Source organism: Anomaloglossus baeobatrachus, unplaced genomic scaffold (genome assembly GCF_048569485.1).
Source record: "Anomaloglossus baeobatrachus isolate aAnoBae1 unplaced genomic scaffold, aAnoBae1.hap1 Scaffold_4402, whole genome shotgun sequence".
In the NCBI taxonomy this organism is placed as follows: domain Eukaryota; kingdom Metazoa; phylum Chordata; class Amphibia; order Anura; family Aromobatidae; genus Anomaloglossus; species Anomaloglossus baeobatrachus.
In genome coordinates this window covers 1,862-16,338 of record NW_027443739.1, presented here as the reverse complement: position 1 = coordinate 16,338, position 14,477 = coordinate 1,862, and the positions used below count along the sequence as shown (strand labels likewise).

The 14,477-nt window shown below is 48.3% G+C and overlaps 1 long non-coding RNA gene across 1 annotated transcript; it reads left to right on the top strand.

Moving 5' to 3' along the window:
* The first annotated feature begins 161 nt into the window (after positions 1 to 161).
* Positions 162 to 8,963, top strand: LOC142279797 (uncharacterized). The gene is made up of 4 exons (XR_012742267.1): positions 162 to 230; positions 6,498 to 6,587; positions 7,357 to 7,425; positions 8,867 to 8,963. It is a non-coding gene; the product is annotated as an uncharacterized LOC142279797 (long non-coding RNA).
* The last annotated feature ends 5,514 nt before the right edge of the window (positions 8,964 to 14,477 follow it).

Sequence of the window (14,477 nt, the reverse complement as noted above, 5' to 3'; positions counted from 1 at the left end):
TTTAAAATTAAAATATCAAATTATGAAATTCTTTTTTTGGAAACTGATGATTGTTTCTTTCAAAAATGTTTAATTCTTGATATTTTAACTATTTATTCACAGTTACATGTACATTACAATGTTCTGCCTGAGAGACATGAAAAAGAATACTTTTCCTTCAATGTGACCACTGAGCCGTGTGACTGGAGTCATGCGTCTCAGAAAGAGTTTGATGTCTATGTGAATGTTAGGTAAGTTGAAAAATGCCAGGAATTAGGGGTCAGTACACACAGTGGTATTGTGACAATGGCTTGTATCTATGCAAGCTGTATATACAAAAAAATACATTTTCAGTAAAGCCAAAGTCATTATTTAAAGGGGTTTGTCCACCATTCAAGTAATAATGGCATATCACTGCAGTGACCCATATTATTCTCTACATGAAGGGCCTTCAGCTCTAGTAAAATAAATATAGCGCAATTTAAAAGAGTATTCCCATCTCCAAGATCCTATGCCAATATGTAGCTGGTGTAATACTAGTTATATTGGCAAATACCTCCAAATAGAAATGTAGTATAGTTCTCCTGATTAGCCATGTCACTTACCTCATATGCAGGGCATTGCAGTAGCTTAGGTATCCATGGTTATGACCACTCATATAGTGATAGTTAGTTGCTAGCGGTCGTAACCATGGATACCTGTAATGCCCTGCACATGAGCTAAGCAACATAACCAATCAGTAGAACTATACTATATTTCTATGTTGCTTACCTCATGTTTAGGGCATTACAGGTTTCCATAGTTACGACCGCTAGCAACTAACTGTCACTATATGAGTGGTCATAACCATGGATACCTAAGCTACTGCAATGCCAGGCACATGAGATAAGAGACATGGCTATATCAGGAGAACTATACTACAATTCTACTTGGAGGTATTTGCTAATATTATTATTACACCTACTACCGTACATATTGGGATAGGGTCTTGGAGATGGGAATACACCTTTAATTCACTTGAACCAATCACTGATTATATTCTTATGGCCAGTGATGTAACTTGAAACTCGTGAGCCCCAATGTAAAATCTCCAACAAGGATCACAACTTTTATGGATCTATAATAATACTTGGGAACTCATGTGGGCCAAAGAGACCTTTTGGACTCCTTTAGGCTTTATGGTTCAGGTGTGACTGCAACCCCTGCACCAGGGCCGTATTTACCATTAGGCACCCGTGGTCCGGTGCCTAGGGCGGCAGATTGTGAGGGGCGGCACCTTCTGGCAGCAAAAAAAAAAAAAAAAATTTTTTTTTTTTTTTTTTTTTTTTACATTTTTTTTTTTTGTGGCCGCCGAGCACAGGAAGCTGATTGACCCCGGAACTGCCGGTGCCTGCACTTCCGGGGTCACAGGCGCGCGCCAATCAGCTCCTTCCTCTGTGCTGCGTCCACTGCTGTGTGGACGTCACATGCAGAGCTCACAGCAGGACGCCGCGGAGGACGTGATGGAAGCCGGTGTCAGAAGAGGATACTCACGTGAGCCAGGAAGATGGCGGCGGGCACTGGAGCAGGTAAGTGGATTCATAAGGAGCGTGGGAGTGTCTCTAATGCAGACCGGAGATCTGCGCATGCGGGGGGGGGAGGCGGCAAAGGCAGATACTGGAGGGAGGCAGAGGCTGAGACTGGGGGGAGGCTGGAGGGAGGCAGAGGCTGAGACTGGGGGAGGCTGGAGGGAGGCAGAGGCTTAGACTGGAGGGAGGCAGTGGCTGAGACTGGGGGGAGGCTGGAGGAGGCAGAGGCTGAGACTGGAGAGAGGCAGAGGCTGAGACTGGGGGGAGGCTGGAGGGAGGCAGAGGCTGAGACTGGAGGGAGGCAGAGGCTGAGACTGTGGGGAGGCTGGAGGGAGGCAGAGGCTGAGACTGGTGGAGGCTGGATGGAGGCAGAGGCAGAGACTGGGGGGAGGCTGGAGGGAGGCAGAGACTGGGGGAGGAGGGAGGCAGAGGCTGAGACTGGGGGGAGGCTGGAGAGAGGCAGAGGCTGAGACTGGGGGGAGGCTGGAGGGAGGCAGAGACTGGGGGGAGGCTGGAGGGAGGCAGAGGCTGAGACTGGGGGAGGCTGGAGGGAGGCAGAGGCAGAGACTGGGGGGAGGCGGAGGGAGAGGCAGAGACTGGGGGGAGGCTGGAGGGAGGCAGAGGCAGAGACTGGGGGGAGGCTGGAGGGAGGCAGAGGCTGAGACTGGGGGGAGGCTGGAGGCAGAGGCTGAGACTGGGGGGAGGCTGGAGGGAGGCAGAGGAAGAGACTGGGGGGAGGCTGGAGGGAGGCAGAGACTGGGGGGGAGGCTGAGGACGGAGAGGCAGAGACTGGGGGGAGGCTGGAGGGAGGCAGAGGCAGAGACTGGGGGGAGGCTGGAGGGAGGCAGAGACTGGGGAGGCTGAGGAGCAGAGCTGAGACTGTGGGGAGGTGGAGGGAGGCAGAGGCTGAGACTGGAGGGAGGCAGAGGCTGAGACTGGGGAGGCTGGAGGGAGGCTGAGGCTGAGACTGGAGGGAGGCTGAGGCTGAGACTGGGGGAGGCTGGAGGGAGAGGCAGAGACTGGGGGGAGGCTGGAGGGAGGCAGAGGCAGAGACTGGGGGGAGGCTGGAGGGAGGCTGAGGCTGAGACTGGAGGGAGGCTGAGGCTGAGACTGGAGGGGCTGAGGCTGAGACTTGAGGGAGGCTGAGGCTGAGACTGGAGGGAGGCTGAGGCGGAGACTGGGGCAGGCTGAGGCTGGGGGAGGCAAAGGCTGAGACTGGGGAAGAGAGGCTGATGCTGAGGGAAGATAGAGGCTGATGCTGGGGGAGAGAGGCTGATGTTGGGGGAGTGGGAGAGAGGGGCTAATGCTAGAGACAGAGGACAAGGGATGAGGGATAGTGCAATGACAAAATCGATTGGGTGGGGGGAGTGTAAGGACTCAGAATAAGAGGGGGCAGCATTGGGAGCTCATTGTGAAGAAGGGGCAGCATGTGTGGGATCAGTATGGAGTGGAGCAATGTAGGGGAGTCAATATCAAGAGTGAGGTAGTGTGTGTGGGGGGGGTCTCAGCATAAGCGTTAGTGTGGTGGTCTTAGCATGAGTGGGGCAACATGAAGGTCTCATTATGGAAAAGAGGAAGGCAGCATTAGGAGCTCATGGAGAGGGACAGCATGCATGGGACATTGTGAGAAGGGGGCAGCATGCATGGGACACTGAGGAGGGGGCAGCATGCATGAGACATTGTGAGGAGGGGGCAGCATGCATGGGACATTGTGAGAAGGGGGCAGCATGCATGGGACACTGAGGAGGGGGCAGCATGCATGAGACATTGTGAGGAGGGAGCAGCATGCATGGGACATTGTGAGGAAGGAGCAGCATGCATGGGACATTGTGAGGAGGGAGCATCAAGCATGAGACATTGTGCGGAGGGAGCAGCATGCATGGGACATTGTGAGGAGGGAGCAGCATGCATGGGACATTGTGAGGCGGGAGCAACATACATGAGACATTGTGAGGAGGGGGCAGCATGCATGAGACATTGTGAGGAGGGAGCAGCATTCATGGGACATTGTGAGGAGGGAGCAGCATGCATGGGACATTGTGAGGAGGGGCAGCATGCATGGACATTGTGAGGAGGGAGCAGCATGCATGGGACATTGTGAAGAGGGGGCAGCATGCATGGGACATTGTGAGGAGAGAGAAGCATGCATGGGGCATTGTGAGGAGGGGGCACCATGCATGGGACATTGTGAGGAGGGGGCAGCATGCATGGGACATTGTGAGGAGGGGGCAGCATGCATGGGACATTGTGAGGAGGGGGCAGCATGCAAGGGACATTGTGAGGAGGGGGCAGCATGCAAGGGACATTGTGAGGAGGGAGCAGCATGCATGGGACATTGTGAGGAGGGGCAGCATGAATGGGACATTGTGAGGAGGGGGCAGCATTCATGGGACATTGTGAGGAGGGGGCAGCATTCATGGGACATTGTGAGGAGGGGGCAGCATGCATGGGACATTGTGAGGAGGGGCAGCAAGCATGGGACATTGTGAGGAGGGAGCAGCATGCATGGGACATTGTGACGAGGGAGCAGCATGCATGGGACATTGTGAGGAGGGGGCAGCATGCATGGGACATTGTGAGGAGGGAGCAGCATGCATGGGACATTGTGAGGAAGGAGCAGCATGCATGGGACATTGTGAGGAGGGAGCATCAAGCATGAGACATTGTGCGGAGGGAGCAGCATGCATGGGACATTGTGAGGAGGGAGCAGCATGCATGGGACATTGTGAGGCGGGAGCAGCATACATGAGACATTGTGAGGAGGGGGCAGCATGCATGAGACATTGTGAGGAGGGAGCAGCATTCATGGGACATTGTGAGGAGGGAGCAGCATGCATGGGACATTGTGAGGAGGGGCAGCATGCATGGGACATTGTGAGGAGGGAGCAGCATGCATGGGACATTGTGAAGAGGGGGCAGCATGCATGGGACATTGTGAGGAGAGAGCAGCATGCATGGGACATTGTGAGGAGGGGGCAGCATGCATGGGACATTGTGATGAGGGGGCAGCATGCATGAGACATTGTGAGGAGGGGGCAGCATGCATGGGACATTGTGAGGAGGGGGCAGCATGCATGGGACATTGTGAGGAGGGGGCAGCATGCAAGGGACATTGTGAGGAGGGAGCAGCATGCATGGGACATTGTGAGGAGGGGGCAGCATGCATGGGACATTGTGAGGAGGGGGCAGCATTCATGGGACATTGTGAGGAGGGGGCAGCATTCATGGGACATTGTGAGGAGGGGGCAGCATGCATGGGACATTGTGAGGAGGGGGCAGCAAGCATGGGACATTGTGAGGAGGGAGCAGCATGCATGGGACATTGTGACGAGGGAGCAGCATGCATGGGACATTGTGAGGAGGGGGCAGCATGCATGGGACATTGTGAGGAGGGGCAGCATGCATGGGACATTGTGAGGAGGGGGCAGCATGCATGGGACATTCTCCTCACATCATGCTGCTCCCTCCTCACAATGTACAGATCATATTTCATAATCGAGGAAGGTGTGGTGCATATACAGTAGTTTATAAGGGAGGCAGTGTGGTGTTTATTAGGGGCAGTGTCACAGTCACAGTATATAAGTGGGGACGGTGTGGTGGGAATATTTTATACTCATGCTATGTTTTGATGTGCCTGTGGTGATTCCCATGGGGGGGGGGGTTCGTTTCTTATTGATACTTGTCACGGCCGGGCGGTCGGGCCGACCCAGGAGGTGGATCCACTGGACCGAACTCTTAAGATGGTGGTAGGGAGTCCGGCAGCTGAAGCACTGATGGGCAGCAGAACAGTCCGTGCAAGTGAAGGCAGCGGAGGAGTCCCTGGGACCACGGTGTCACAGATGGTAGTCCTGGTGACGTAGCTCAGGTTCGGAAGCCGAGATGATATCAGGCGGGGTCCGGAACCTCAGGAGCGAGATGACGGGTCACCGCAGGGATCCGAGATGGTACGGACTGTCAGATGGCAGACGGACAGTGTGCGGGGTTCAGGATACGGCAGACGGATGGCGAGGCAGGTACGGCTCTACAAAGAGAGATAGGTGAGTACAGGCACATAAACACCAGGAGACCTGACTCCTAGCTCAGGGAACACGAAGATCAGGCCCCGCCCCCTTGGACACTAACCCCCTTTATACCCAGTACCTGTTCAACCTCATTTCCTGTTCATGGACGCTGGCCCTTTAAGAAAGGGTCAGTGACCGCGCGCGCGCCCTAACGCGCATGCGCGCCGCCCGGGTGCCAGAAGCCAGGGAAGGAGGCTGAGGGGAGGACGCAGGGGAGCCGGCCAGGTCCTGGGAAGCCGTCGGGCGCCGGGATCGGGGACCAGGGGGCCTGGGACGGACGGAATCCGGGGGCTGAGGAGCGGGCAGCGTGGCAGGTGAGCCGGGGAGCGGGGGTGAGGACCCGGGGAGCGTGACAATACTTCTTAAAGTGTGCTACAGAGTAGATCTGCCTTAAACAGATGTCGTGTGCGAAAACTCAGTTTTACGTTGTCACTAAGGGGCGCGACCACTTAAAGTGCCTAGGGCAGCATGAAGGCAAAATACAGCCCTGCCCTGCACATACTATAGCAATGTCCCTGGATATAGCACGTCTAGCAATATTCCAGAACATTACGATATGGCAATACTCCTTTAATGGGTTTGTGTATTCAAAATGGACAACATTATACAGGAGGTCCAGAAGAGCGACCATAGTAGGTAACAGCAGCTCCTGCCATAGTGAGCTTGGCTGATCCATGCTTTATATACGAGACTATGTGAATGACTCCTCTCTGTAATACTACAGTAATATTCCCCTTTGGTTATTGGACCTTCCTCACTCATCATCAGATCTGATTCCTGTTCAAAGGGATTGTCCATTTATAGTTCTATCTGGGCAAAGTAAAACTGAGTGCCCCATTATCCTAAAGGCTCTTGACTTTTATGTGTTTCATTTTTATTTTATCATTAGGTATTTAGGAAAACGAGAAAACACCAACATGCACTAATTATACTGGACATGGTGTCTGGATATGTTCCTGATAGAAGAAGTGTGAAAAGGGTGAGAAGCCTGATCCGAGTGAAGCAGGGAAATGAATATACCATAATAATCTATATTTAATGCAAACATTTGCAACAAAAGTAGCTGTAGTACCCGGTGTTGCCCAGGATAGTAACTGTCTCTCTGTGTCTCTCCCACTCTACAACTTTCTCAGTCTCTGACTGTCTGCCTCTCTGTCTTTCTCTGTCTGTCTCTCTCTATCTGTCTTTGTCTATCTGTGTCTGTCTGTCTCTGTCTGTATTTGTCCTTGTCTGTCTCATTCCCTGTTTGTCTGTTTCCCTGTCTGTCTCTTTCAGTCTTTCTGTGTCTGTCTCTTTTCCTGTCTGTCTCTGTATGTCTCTGCCGGTCTGCCTTTTTCCCTGTATGTCTTTCTCTGTCTGTCTGTTTCTTTCCCTGTCTGTCTCTGTCTGTGCTTATGTCTGTCTGTATCTGTCTGTCCTGTCTGTGTCTCTGTCTCTGTGTCTCTGTCTCTGTGTATGTCTGTCTCTATCATATTACCTCACACAAAAGCTCCTTATACTAAGAATGTCATTTGTTGCCTATAGCAACCAATCAGAGCTCCTATTAATGAACTGTAGTTCCCAGGTTTTTACTGTAATTATTTTACCTACAATTCACAACAAATTTATTCATCACAAATCAAACTTGATTGAAAAATTTGGCAAAGAAGGTGAATTTAGAATTCCATGGATGAGTCTTCTCTGGTCACCATCATTTCTACTCTATATCCTATAGAACTGACAGTTACATGTTCTCTTATCTTGTTTAGCTGAAGAAACATCCTTTGGTGGAAAGAACAGAAATATCAGCGCAAAATATTACTATTTACCTAACACGGGTGAGACAGAAAATATCTTATAAAGGATCGGAGGCCATTTGGTCGGTTGTAATTGTTGATACCTATTATATATATACATATATATATATAGTATATATATACTGTGTGTGTATATATATATATATATATATATATATATATATATATATATATATATATTAGTTGTTTTAAAAGGAATATATAGAAAGAAAACAAAGTGTTGGAAGCTTTTATGTTACATGTATTTGCTTTACATTTTTGGTGATTTCTCTAATTTCTCATGCCAATTTTTTTCTTATAATAAATACTGAAATCGAGAAATCTTCCAGTTTTTACATTGAGCACTGAGCCTCTCAATAGGCTGATACTTTTTATTTTGTAGAGATCATTCCTTAGCAGTCATCTCATTACCATGATGTACAGTATTATCCAAGGTAACACTTGTATTAGAAAGCTGGAGACCAATGACCCCATATTCACCATTGACATAAGGTGATGGTCACAGCCCACCTTCTCCATCTTCTGCAGAATGACCTCTGCACAGCCCACAACACTCTCACTTATTGAAATGGATCTGTCAGCTGGTTTTTGCTATGTAATCTGACAGCAGCATAAGGTAGCAGCAGAGATCCTGATTCCAGTGATGTATCACTTAGTTTATTGATAAAATAACAATTTTCTCTTCTGAAGGTCTAGCCGTGCTCTGAATGCTGAGTCCTGTATAACCCAGCTCACACCCCTGATTGGCAGCTGTATGTGTACGCTATATAGTGACAAAAAACTGATTGGCGGGTGCTGAGCCCTGTATAACCCACCCACGCCACTGATTAGCAGCTTTCTGTGTACACTGTATACTGACAGAAAACTGAATGGGCGGCGTAAGGTTGGACTAGGAGTCACAAGACCTGTCCTAGTCCTGTGTTGATAATCTCCTGCTGATAAAAAAAATGATTCTATTGAAAAACGTTTACAGCCTAATAAGTGACACATCCCTGAAATCATTGTTTATACCCCTACAACATGCTGCTTCAGATTAAGTAGCAAATACATGCTGACAGATTCTGTTTAGGACAATGGAACGCAATAAAAGGTCCATGATAGAAAATTTGCACATGGATAAAATCTCAACAATCTGAATTCTCTGTTATTCATTTATCTCTTAATTATGTAGAAACTATATCACAGCCTTCTTGAGAAATAGAAAAAGAAGGTGCGGGTAAAGCATAAACTAGTTTTAGAATTTGTTTTAGATTTTCTATGCTATTTTGTGGTATTTTAAAACACAATACCTAGGATGACGCTACCTTGACACAGCTATCTCTTGTTGCTTTGTGCCGATATATTCCATAGCACCATAAAAAGATATAGGCACAGCCAATTAACCTATCAGTTGACGCACTAGACTCTTACATATACTCGTATACACAGATATTATATTTTTCACGTTTTCATTCTTTTACAGATCACCCATGAAACTCTAAGCTTAGACTTCATTGTGAAACAAGAAGCTCACGTGGAGAATCTGCAGTCGGCCACTGCTGCCGTGTTGGATTACTATGATACAGGTATGTTATAAAAAAAATGTAACTTATTTACAGTATTGTGCCCAAGTTTTAGTCAGGTGCGGAAAACATTCAACAAAGAAAGGTGCTTTAAAAATAGAGATCTTAAGAGTTTATTTTTATCTATTAGCAAATTTCATGAACTAAGCAGAAATCTAAATTATATTGATATTTGGCATTACCATCCTTTGCCTTAAAGACAGCATCATTCTTCTCAATCTATATATACAGTTAGGTCCAGAAATATTTGGACAGTGACACAAGTTTTGTTATTTTAGCTGTTTACAAAAACATGTTCAGAAATACAATTATATATATAATATGGGCTGAAAGTGCACACTCCCAGCTGCAATATGAGAGTTTTCACATCCAAATCGGAGAAAGGGTTTAGGAATCATAGCTCTGTAATGCATAGCCTCCTCTTTTTCAAGGGACCAAAAGTAATTGGACAAGGGACTCTAAGGGCTGCAATTAACTCTGAAGGCGTCTCCCTCGTTAACCTGTAATCAATGAAGTAGTTAAAGGGTCTGGGGTTGATTACAGGTGTGTGGTTTTGCATTTGGAAGCTGTTGCTGTGACCAGACAACATGCGGTGTAAGGAACTCTCAATTGAGGTGAAGCAGAACATCCTGAGGCTGAAAAAAAGAAAAAATCCATCAGAGAGATAGCAGACATGCTTGGAGTAGCAAAATCAACAGTCGGGTACATTCTGAGAAAAAAGGAATTGACTGGTGAGCTTGGGAACTCAAAAAGGCCTGGGCGTCCACGGATGACAACAGTGGTGGATGATCGCCGCATACTTTCTTTGGTGAAGAAGAACCCGTTCACAACATCAACTGAAGTCCAGAACACTCTCAGTGAAGTAGGTGTATCTGTCTCTAAGTCAACAGTAAGAGAAGACTCCATGAAAGTAAATACAAAGGGTTCACATCTAGATGCAAACCATTCATCAATTCCAAAAATAGACAGGCCAGAGTTAAATTTGCTGAAAAACACCTCATGAAGCCAGCTCAGTTCTGGAAAAGTATTCTATGGACCGATGAGACAAAGATCAACCTGTACCAGAATGATGGGAAGAAAAGAGTTTGGAGAAGAAAGGGAACGGCACATGATCCAAGGCACACCACATCCTCTGTAAAACATGGTGCAGGCAACGTGATGGTATGGGCATGCATGGCTTTCAATGGCACTGGGTCACTTGTGTTTATTGATGACATAACAGCAGACAAGAGTAGCCGGATGAATTCTGAAGTGTACCGGGATATACTTTCAGCCCAGATTCAGCCAAATGCCGCAAAGTTGATCGGACGGCGCTTCATAGTACAGATGGACAATGACCCCAAGCATACAGCCAAAGCTACCCAGGAGTTCATGAGTGCAAAAAAGTGGAACATTCTGCAATGGCCAAGTCAATCACCAGATCTTAACCCAATTGAGCATGCATTTCACTTGCTCAAATCCAGACTTAAGACGGAAAGACCCACAAACAAGCAAGACCTGAAGGCTGCGGCTGTAAAGGCCTGGCAATGCATTAAGAAGGAGGAAACCCAGTGTTTGGTGATGTCCATGGGTTCCAGACTTAAGGCAGTGATTGCCTCCAAAGGATTTTATTGAAAATAAAAATTTTTTTTGGGTTTGGTTTATTTGTCCAATTACTTTTGACCTCCTAAAATGTGGAGTGTTTGTAAAGAAATGTGTACAATTCCTACAATTCCTATCAGATATTTTTGTTCAAACCTTCAAATTAAACGTTACAATCTGCACTTGAATTCTTTTGTAGAGGTTTCATTTCAAATCCAATGTGGTGGCATGCAGAGCCCAACTCGCGAAAATTGTGTCACTGTCCAAATATTTCTGGACCTAACTGTATAATTGCCTTATTCTGTCTGTCTTTCTGTCTATCTGTCTGTCTGTCTTGCTCCAAAATTGTGTCCTTACGGTGACAACCAGCGGCCCCGCCCCCCCATGGATTGGCCGCTCGCCCCGGCACCCTGCACGCATTGGACGCTTGGCCAGGCCCCGCCCCCTCACGCATTGGATGCTCGCCCTGGCCCCGTCCCCCCGCACGCATTCCCCGAACCCACACGGAGACGCCCGACACCCAGGTGATTGCTGCAGCACCCGAAGCCCACACCGCAAGACAAAGTGGAGAAAATCCACTAGCACACGTGTACCGGAGCCGGCGTAGGCTGGTATCCATAGTACATATCGGGTAATTATAGAAACCGCTTTCCTTAGTTACCGATGTGTAAGATGGTTAATAGCTTACTCCGGCTCCCGGCACACGTCAGCACTGTCGCTTACCTTTTCTCCACTTTGTCGCATCCGGTGCGCTCCCGTGCACTGTGTACACTACAGTTGCCGCGCGAAAACCTCCGATCACGTGTTTTCATGTGACCAGGAAGTTGCGGCGCAGCCACTGTCCTGTACAGTGTACGGTTACACACACACACACACACACACACATAGCAGACACACATGGATACACCAACGCATACACACATAGCACACATGCATGTATACACACACACTGAGCACATATACACACATAGCAGACACACATGGATACACTGGGCGCATACACACAGCGCACATGCATGTATATACACACACACACTGAGCACATATACACACATAGCAGACACACAAATGGATACACTGGGCGCATACACACAGCGCACATGCATGTATATACACACACACACTGAGCACATATACACACATAGCAGACACACATGGATACACTGGCCGCATACACACAGCGCATATGCATGTATACACACACACTGAGCACATATACACACATAGCAGACACACATGGATACACTGGGCGCATACACACAGCGCACATGCATGTATATACACACACACACTGAGCACATATACACACATAGCAGACACACATGGATACACTGGGCGCATACACACAGCGCACATGCATGTATATACACACACACACTGAGCACATATACACACATAGCAGACACACATGGATACACTGGGCGCATACACACAGCGCACATGCATGTATACACACACACTGAGCACATATACACACATAGCAGACACACATGGATACACTGGGCGCATACACACAGCGCACATGCATGTATATACACACACACACTGAGCACATATACACACATGGCAGGCACACATGGATACACTGGGCGCATACACACAGCGCACATGCATGTATATACACACACACACTGAGCACATATACACACATAGCAGACACACATGGATACACTGGGCGCATACACACAGTGCACATGCATGTATATACACACACACAGCAGACACACATGGATACACCGAGCGCATACACACAGCGCACATGCATGTATACATACACACAGAGCACATATACACACATAGCAGACACACATAGATACACCGAGCGCATACACACATAGCGCACATGCATGTATACACACACACAGCAGACACACATGGATACACCGAGCGCATACACACAGCGCACATGCATGTATACACACACACTCACACTGAGCACATATACACACATAGCAGACACACATAGATACACCGAGCGCATACACACATAGCGCACATGCATGTATACACACACACAGCAGACACACATGGATACACCGTGCGCATACACACATAGCGCACATGCATGTACACACACACACACACACACATACTCTGCTGTACACTCACCCACCGAAGTGGTCCCCGGCACTGAAGTCCCCAGCGCTGTTCCTGCTTCCAGCTCCTCAGGGCACTGAATATTCAGTGAGTATAATGAGCAGCAATAAGGAGCGGGAGGCAGCAGAGCCGGAGACAACATCGCTGGAGAGAAGTAAATATAGAGAATATTTTTATTAAAAAGACCCATATTTTCTCTGGGGCGCGCAGCATCCGACAAAGTCAAGAAAAGCCGGATGTGTGAAACCACTTGCTTACCCCGGCTCCCGGCACACGTGTGCCGGAGCCGGCGTACGCTGGTAACCATGGTACACATCGGGTAACTATAGAAACCGCTTTGCTTAGTTACCCAATGTGTAACATGGTTACTAGCTTACCCCGACTCTCGGCACACGTGTGCCGGAGCCGGCGTACGCTGTTAACCAGTGTACACATTGGGTAACTATGGAAACCACTTTGCATAGTTACCCGATGTGTACCATGGTTACTAGCTTACCCCGGCTCTCTGCCCATTCAGATCATTTGTCTCCCACTGTCAAACACGCTGATGCGTGCTGCACAGCAGGAGACCAACAAGCAAAAAATAAACCAGCACTGTCGCTTTGCATAGTTACCCAATGTGTACCATGATTATCAGCTTACCGACGTACGCTGGTAACAAATGGTACACAATCCTGTAACTATGGAAAGCGCTTTCTTTAGTTACCCAATGTGTACCATGGTTACCACCTTACCCCGGCTCCCGGCACATGTGTGCTTGAGCCGGCGTACGCTCGTAACCATGGTACACATCGGGTAACTAAGCAAAGCGCTTTGCATAGTTACCCAATTGTGTAACATGGTTACCAGTGTACGCCGGCTCCCTGCCCATTCAGATCGTTGGTCTCTCACTGTCAAATACGCCGATGCGTGCTGCACAGCGGGAGACCAACGAGCAAGAAATGAACCATCATTATTCAAGACTTGCTGATTATATTATTATTCAATCTGCTACCCTACATACACATTCTAGACTACCCGATACGTTAGAATCGGGCAACCTTCTAGTACTTGTATATAGTTGTTGAAGGAAGTCAGCTTGTTCTAAACATCTTGGGGAACTAACCACAGATCCTCTATAGATGTCGGCTTGTGCAAATCCTTCATGCAATACCAAACTCAATGATGTCAAGATCAGCGTTCTGTGGGGTCCATATCATCACTTCCAGGACCCCTTCTTCTTTTGCTGGAGATTTATTCTGCCGACAGACAGCCAGCATTCTTAATGAGATCTCCAATAAGGAGTGAATATGAAGATTAATGAAACTAAATACAAAGTTGTAATACAATAACAGGTTGACAGTGAAGATTCAAAAGAAGGAGGAGGAAGGACAAAAAGACCCTGGTATATGGGCAGCAAGTAATATGGAATAAAAAAGAATTGTCTACAGGCAAATAATATGTTGCATGATTAGTAACAGAGCGTGTATATATGTGAATACTAGCTGTAGTACCCGGCGTTACCCAGGATAGTAACTGTCTTTCTGTCTCTCTCCCACTATTCCTCTCTCCCACTCTTCTCTCTCCCACTCTCCCTCTCTCCTTCTCTCTCACTCTGCCTCTCTCCCACTCTCCCTCTCTCCCACTCTCCCTCTCTCCCACTCTCCCGCTCTCCCACTCTCCATCTCTCCCACTCTCCCTCTCTCCCACTCTCCCACTCTCCCACTCTCCCTCTCGTCCCACTGTCCCTCTCTCCCACTCACCCTCTCTCCTCTCTCCCACTCTGCCTCTCTCCCTCTCTCCCACTCTCCCTCTCTCCCACTCTCCCTCTCTCCCTCTCTCCCACTCTCCCAC